We start from the raw sequence: 8,282 nt of genomic DNA on the forward strand, positions 1-8,282 counted from the left end.
TATGGACCTCCTTAGGCTCTGGGGTAGGGACAAAAATTAGGGGTACAGTGTGTGAGACAGGGCTGCCAGCAAGTAGGATAGAGATGCAGGAACTGGGAGGGAGGTGGGATGCAGAAGGGAGAGAAGTTGCAAGGTCTGGGTGGGAGGTGGGGTGCAGAAGCAGGTGAGGAGTAGGGTGTCTGGCCACATGGAGGAAGCAGGAGCAAGGGAGGGTGCAGTGTATGGCCTGGAGAGAGGGTGCAGAAAGAACATGAATGAAGGAGCAGGGTGGGATGTTTGGCCAGGAAAGAGGGTGTAGAAACAAGGGAGGGTGTTGGAGCAAGCTGGGGGTGCCGGGTCTGGGGGAAGTGAGGGTATTGGGGTGGAGAGGTCTGGGCATGCTGGGGGACCTTACTTAGCTTTGTGCCCCCTTGCAGCAATGGCCACAGCCACGCTGTCCTGACCACCCTGGAGGGAGGCCCTGCTATTGGGGCCCAGGTGGTTTGGGTCCAGCCCCAGAGGGCCTGCTGCTGCTGTGACACAGTCCAGGGCTATCCCAGAGGTCCCACTACCACTGTGGTCTGGGACCGGCCCCAGAGGCTGGAGGTGCCACTGCCACTGCCCTGCAGTCCCAGGTCAGCCCCGGACCATGTAGTTGTGGCAGCAGCACCTCTGGGGCCGGCCCCGGAACACGTGTCTGTTGCAGCAGTGTCTCCAGGGCCAGCTGCAGACCATGTCTCCACGGCAGTGGCACCTCCCTTCTTCCCTATTGCTGACACACAGCACTTCATAAGGAGCAGATGCTGCAGCAGCCCGGGATGGGAGGAGAGATAAGTCGGTGAAGGATACTGAGCTGCCCAGCCTGCCTCACTGTGGTGGAGAGCCACAGTTCACCAGAGACCCCTGTACCCTCTTCCCTTATTGAGAATACACGAATATGGCTCTGTGAACAATGGCAAGGTAAATGGAGAAGAGTGTGTTGGAGCAATGACCCATCCCTGCTTTACACTGTTGCAAAAGATGAATGGTCCAGTCTTGGAGCCTTTGCACAGAATGGTAGCAGTCATTTCAACGTGGAGTAGTCAAATTGTGGAAAGGAATTTTTGTGAATAGCCCAACCTACACAGCCCCTTCCATTGGGCATCACAATTGACAGAGTAAAAAGCCTTGGTTTGACTGATGAATTCCATGAATGCTCTCTGCATGTCTCCTGAATCTGTCATGCCACAAAGATCATGTTCATTGCATTTTCAGATGGTGTAAAGCCCTCCTCCCCATTCATTGTATCTAAGCTGCACCCAGAAATACCTCTTCCTTGCCCAGAGATACCATTTTTCTTTGTGGTTTAATTTGCTTTTTTCCTGGTTGCTCCGTAACACTGAGCAACCAAATAAGCTTTATCAAGTATATCTTGTTACTAAAATCACCTTTTTTAAGGCAATGATTTGAGACTTGTGTCCTGAAGGTAACAGTAGGTCTGTATATGCATGCCTAAGACTGATAGGTCAGCTATCAGCGATTCTTGTTTGTTTTCTCTCTTTGTCTTCAAGCTCTCTTGTAGTAAAGGAGCTTGGGGGTACCCCTCTGTAAGAAGTCCAAGTGCTTCGTCCTGGGCCTAAGAAGAGGGTTCTTTTTCAACTTGATGGTAGCATCCTATTTCCCAAGGCTAGGGAATCTGTAACAGATTTTTAAGCAGAAGCCTAGAGGCAAAGTATTGAAGGTTTCTTGCTGGCCCCCACCTTCTGCACTCGGAGTGTCAGAATAGGGAAAAGCCTTCACACTCCCCTTCACTGATTCTGTATACAGGGGTGGGGAACCTAAGTCTGGAGTCCAGAAGCAGCCCCCAGCTTGCCTGGGTCCGGCACCTGAGGCTCGGGACTCCCCCCAGAATTAAGGAGCCTACACTGGCATTCCAGCCCCCTCCCCCTGCTGTCTGCCTGTGTGGCCCCTGACTGTTTTTTCTGTGTGTCAGTGGCCCCTCGCCCAAAAAAGGTTTTCCACCCCTACTGTATACATGTGGAAACCTGCCATATCATGAATTTGCATGCTTTGGCAGCCCCTTCAATTCCAGACCTGGCTCCAACAGGTCTAGGATAAGAGCCAGTGGAATTAGTATTGTCTGACGCATTGGGCTGACATGTCATAGGTTTGGCATTGCAGCTATAAGGAACGAAGAAAGGAAATAAATACAAGAAATCATGTAGCATTTAAACAGGGACTTTGCAGAGCTGAGATAAACACAAAACAGGAGAAATTACATGCAGACTGAGAGATATCCTACGTTTCTAACCATGCTAGAAGCAGTTTTAAACAGGTTACAGTTCAAACAAACACAGTTAATACTTACCGCAATCACATATAATCTGATTACAAGATGTGTTAGCGGAGTGGTCTATAGCAATTTCATAGCAGAGATTAGGGATGTTAGATATCAGGTAATTGAATAGTCATGTAACTACATTAAATCTTTGCGGTTACACAACTATTCAATAGTCCTCCGGACAGTGCCAACACTCCTGGGCCCGCTCACGGGGAGCCCCCTGCCACCATCAAAAATGGTTTTGATGGAAAATTTTCACCCAGCCGTAATTGTGTCATTTTATTTTACTCTAAATTAGGCCATGCATTGATGCAGTGCTCAGATAGTTACCACAACACTATACTCTAGATACAGTACTATACACTCCAGTCACCCTGCCAGTAATTATATCATTTTTCAAGCATGGTTATGGCCTGAACCAAAGTGAGCAAGAGTTATACTATGAGTAACAGGTTCTCCCTGTCAAAAGTAGATGTTTGCCTGCAAGTTAGTTTCTAGAACATGAAAGTTAGCCCAGTACTGCTAGCACTTCTAAAACACATGGAACATGTAAATATGTTCCACCAGGACAATACAAGGACACCCCAACCTAGCACACGATAAAATAGGTTGACAAAAGTGATGAACAATATTTTGTCTGAAACATCAGGAGTAAAAGCACAGTAACAGATGGTAAATAGGAATGTATTGTCTGAAATATCAAGAAGAAAGTACAAAGGGAGGTAACAAACATGTCATGAAACATGAAAGATGATTATGTGTGTATCACAGATTGTTTGTCTAGGTCAGCAGTTCTCAAACTCTTTTGGCCCGTGGCCCACCTGGCTCAATGCAAACCTTTCCATGGACCATCAGTTGTTAATGGAAAGTTGCTGTTAATTACATAATTATACCCAAGCCATTTTGCAAGTGCAGCAGCTAGAGAGAACGGTTTAATTTAACCAGTAAGAAAGGAAATATGAACTGAAATTATTAAACAGATTAAGCACTTTTTCTCATGTTAGTTTATCAAATTTCATTTTAAATAAAGTAAAATATTAATTTATGTCCAACACAAAAGCTTCCAGTGTTTTCTTTATTCATTCCAGGGATGAATGACTACAGAAAAATCAGTTGGGGACAACACAAGTAAGAAGCAAAAACAAAAAACAAAAAACCCCACACCTCCAAAAAACCCCAACCCTCACTGATGTGGTCCCAACTGAGACACTTCACTCCTCTGGCTCTCCAACTCCACGGAGGCGAGAGAGAGGACCTAGGTTCAGGGCTTCCCATAGGCTAGATTTACTCTTCTGGGGTTTTGGGGTTAGTGGATTTTATGGATCTCCCTAGACTCTGGGGTGGGGACAAAAATGAGGGGTTCAGTGTGCGGGACAGGGCTGCCAGCAAGTGGCATAGGGATGGGGGTGCAGGATCTAGGCAGGAGGTCAGGTACAGAAGGAAGTGAGGGTGCGAGGTCTGGGTAAGAGGTAGGGTGCAGGAGTAGTCTGGAAGTAGGATGTCTGGCCCGGGGTGAGGGGGTAAGAGCAAGGGAAGATCCATTGTGTGGCCAGGAGGGAGGATGCAGGAGCAAGAGTGGATGCAGGAGCAGGGTGGGAATAGGATATCTGGCCAGTGGGGAAAGTGCAGAGGTAGGATGGGAGTAGGGTATCTGGCGAGGAGGGAGGGTATGCATGAGGGGCTGGGGGTACAGGGAAGCACTTACCTGCTTTCATGCCTCATGCTGCTCCCAGACAGCGTGTTGCAGGCACGGCCTCCCACTCCTCCCACTGGCCAGATTCCAGCCAATGGGACCAGAGGGGAAAGCCTCCAGTCGTACATCTGGCGCTGCTGTTTCCCCAATCAGGGGAGAGTGACAGCACATGGAGCTACTTCTGACTCCACTTCTTCCCCACGAGCCAGATCCAGTGTGGAGGCTTGGGGCTTTCTCCACCCCTCTCTCCCAGAAGGAAGCCAGCACTGGCACTCCAGCCTTGGTGTGGACGGGGGGCAGGACATGAGGCTGAAGCACTAGCATAGGCTCCCTGCTGCAAGGGGAGGGAGCAGGGAAAGAGGGGGGCTGAGCCTCAAGTTGCAGACCACCCGGAAGGCGGCCGTGAACCACTGTTTTAGAATCACTGGTCTAGGTCTATACATGTTGGGATATGTCAGCTTAACTCTTTGTCCAGACTAAGGGAGAATGGAGAATCCACTGTTCACTGAGCTGAGTCCATTGCCAGGGGGTACTTGTGTGTAGTGGATCAGTAGGGTATGCTGACAACTATTACTTTACTTCAACAATAAACCTGACTCAGATGCCTTCGTACCTCATCTGATTTAGGGATGTAAAATCCCAGTTAATCAGTTAACTGGTTAACTGACTAAAGTGGGATTCCGGGCTGTGGACCACTCCAGCCCGGCTTTAGATCGCTCCAGACTGGCTGCAGTAGCCTCCAGCCCATGGGGCTCCCTCTCCCAGCCCCACTCTGGAGCTTTGGAGCACCCTTGTCTGCAGGGCATCCAGACCTGCTGTAGACAGAGGTTGCTCCAAACACTGGAGCAATCCCTGCCGGTGGGATGCCTGAGCTTGCTGTGGACAGGGGCTGCTCTAGATGAAAGCAGCCCCTGTCTGCCACAGGACCCCTGTGGGGCTGGAGTAGCCCCCTGCCTGAGGCAGGCAGGGAGCTGCTCCAGCCCCCACCAGTTAGCAGGTAACTGGTAAGCACTACCCGTTTATCTCTAATCTGATTCTTTGGTTCTTGAGGGCTCTCTCGAAGTCTGCTGTGCTGGCTACTTAAGCAAAGCCAGCGCAACATACAGGAGGAGCACACGCAGTCAAACAGTTATAATAATTAGACAGGGCAAGATATCTGTCAGGTCACCACACCAACAACTTCTGACACCAGTTTATTTCCATAAAAGACAAGACAGTTTTAGACAACTATCCATAGTAATAGAAATTGCTGTAGGCTACTTCCTCACACTGCATGGGAACAGCGCCTTGTCCCCAGGATCCTTATGGAGTCTTATGAAACCTGAAGTATGAATGTCTGCTATGCTGTACAATGATATGGAAAATGTTGAAGGCACATAAGAGAGCGATTTTATTCCTGAGGGAATTCTGCATCAAAATATTCAAAATTCTGCACAAAAACATTCTGCACACAATATTTTAAAATTCTTCAATTTTCTGCAAAATTTATTTCAGTAAATGAATGTGGAGGTAGAATGTGGGAGCATAGGAAACTGGCTATACAGAGAGGAAAGATCACTCTGCAGCCCCCCTTCCACTCCGGGACAGGGATTCAGCAATGAGGATGCACCCAACCCCGACATAATACAAAAGATAGGCCCACTCCAGAGGTCCTTGCCCAGATGGGAAGGGCTGCAGGGTAATCTCCCACCTTTTTGCAGCCAGTGGCCTGTACTATCCACTGCCATGCTGGAACCACCACATTTATTTATTAACATAGTTTGCAGAATTTTAAACTATTTTACACAAAATCATTAAATTTTTGGTGCACAATTTCCTCAGGAGTAGCAAGTGAAGCAACTCACCAGGATGAGTAGCCCGGTGCCAGGCATGGCTCAGCGTGGCAAGATCCATGTGTCTGGGAGGATCCAGGTGTGCGGTGAGAGATTCTAGGGGGAGCACAATATGAGTGCAGGCAGCTCAGTGAGTGGACTGTGGATGCCCAGGGATCCTTGAGGGTGTTTCAGGTACAGGGGCAATGGGATGCTGCAGGAGCATCCAGGTGAAAGTGGTTGGGACTCAGCAAAGGATCGTGGATCTGGTGTGGAGGCCTGGGGTTCAGCAGAGGAGACTGTGTGGTTCAGTGTGGGGTAAGAGTGGAGTTTCATGGAGGAGGGGTCCAGATGAAGCTGTTTGTGGCTCAGTAGGATAGAGGGCTTGTGGGGAGGTCCAGATGCCTGAGTAGTGGGGCTCATCAGGATGGGGTTTCAAGTGCAGGGGTCTCAGCAGGGGGCCCCAAAGCTGGGCATCAGGCAATGTAGGGGATAGTCTGGGTATAGGACTTCCAAATGCACTCGTGCTGGCTGTACAGGTGTAGCCAGACAGCCCCCCCAATCTCAAACAATCTTGCTTGCCCTCTGAGATGTCTGTATACAGAGCAGAGAAGGAACAATAAGAAGATCAGCATAGCCATTAAGCTTTGATCTGCTTTGACCAGGATATGCGAGTTTCTGACTCTGAGTAACGATTAAGGAAATAAGCTAAGCTCGAGGCTTCAAGAAGTGTCAGGCTGGCACCTATGTTGATTCGAACACACACAGTCCCTGGGAGAGGAATTTCCCACTGAGAAAAGAATTTCCCGTACTTCCAATTTAATCATCTCAATTCTCTCTTACAAGTGTAAATTAAGTTCACAACTCCCTTGTAAGAATTGGTCTCACAAAAGACAGACCAGCATCAATTGGCATTACAGATAAGAAAGAGAAAATACGTGACCCAATGGGTATATAAGATGGGCCCAGCACACACTCACTTTGAGTGTCATTCTACCCTCTACCTGCTGGTCGGGTTAGGTGTTTGACCTCCTGAGGTTCTATGGGGACGCCCACCTCGGATTTTCGTCTTTCCTAGGAATTGAGGGACCGGCCCTGGCCTGACATGCTGGAGTCGAGAGGCACAGAAGGGGGTAAAAATTGTACCTGAATGTGGTCCTCTGTCTTAAGTGTACACATAGAAAGAGTAAGCTGTTACTTGGTATCATTATTTCTATTTTTCTATCTTTATCTTCTTTGTAACCATTTTTAAGATCTATATTTTGCTAGCAGTTAAGAAATAGAACAATAGCCATTGCAACCATATGATTTATAAGCTTCCTCAATAAACCTGTAACTGTTTAAGTTTTAACCTGACTCCTTCAGTTGCTGTAGCAGAACCAGGCACAATTTAAAAACTTCAGCCGGTCTTAAGGGACAGATATAGGGAGCCCTGACTGTCGGCTGACAACAGGGGAACAGCTCCCTTACAGTGACCCCCTTCCCTGTAACTGAGGGGTGATGGAGCAGGAAGCAGGGAGGGAGGCTGCAGAGTTAAGGGAGTTTTTTTTTTACTTGATGCCAGCCCCAGCCACTCCATGCAGGGGAAATGCACTTTTTCACCACCCCAGAGCAGCTGGGACTAGCTGCTGAGCCCTGATTTAGGTAGAAAACATCAACCAGTGAGAGAATGGGGAGGGCTGAGTGTTGGAGGGATGGAGTTCAACAGTGTTCTCTCTAACATTTTCAATACTTGGGTAGGTTGAATTTTCTTTTGAGCAGGTTGAAATTTCTTATGTGCAATATCAGTATTGAGGGAGTGTGTGGATGTACACCACCAGTACAAATAAAAATCTAGATATAAGTATATATTTTTAAACAGTACATAGGTGTGGAAGAAAATATATTAAAATAAGGAACAATTAACAAGGAGTAATGCTTACATTAATTTTCTTTTTATTTGATTTCATATTAAATCAACACTACCCGTGGCATACATGTATTATCATCCTAACAACCCAAGCTAGTAAACACACAAAAATGCATATTATGCACACATAACTCAGCTTTCAGATGCTAAGCAAATCCATGAGTCAACTAAAAATATTATTTGCAAGTATTTGTACTTAGATATCCAGAAAGCCTTTGACAAGGTCCCCCACCAAAGGCTCTTACGTAAATTAAGTTGTCATGGGACAAGAGGGAAGATCCTTTCGTGGACTGAGAACTGGTTAAAAGACAGGAAACAAAGGGTAGGAATAAATGGTAAATTTTCAGAATGGAGATGGATGTTCCCCAAGGGTCAGTCCTAGGACCAATCCCATTCAACTTATTCATAAATGATCTGGAGAAAGGGGTAAACAGTGAGGTGGCAAAGTTTGCAGACGATACTAAACTGCTCAAGGTAGTTAAGACCAAAGCAGATTGTGAAGAACTTCAAAAAGATCTCACTAAACTAAGTGACTGGGCAACAAAATGGCAAAATAAATTTAATGTGGAT

This window comes from Pelodiscus sinensis, chromosome 3, assembly GCF_052426305.1.
Source record: "Pelodiscus sinensis isolate ZL-2025 chromosome 3, ASM5242630v1, whole genome shotgun sequence".
In the NCBI taxonomy this organism is placed as follows: Eukaryota; Metazoa; Chordata; order Testudines; family Trionychidae; genus Pelodiscus; species Pelodiscus sinensis.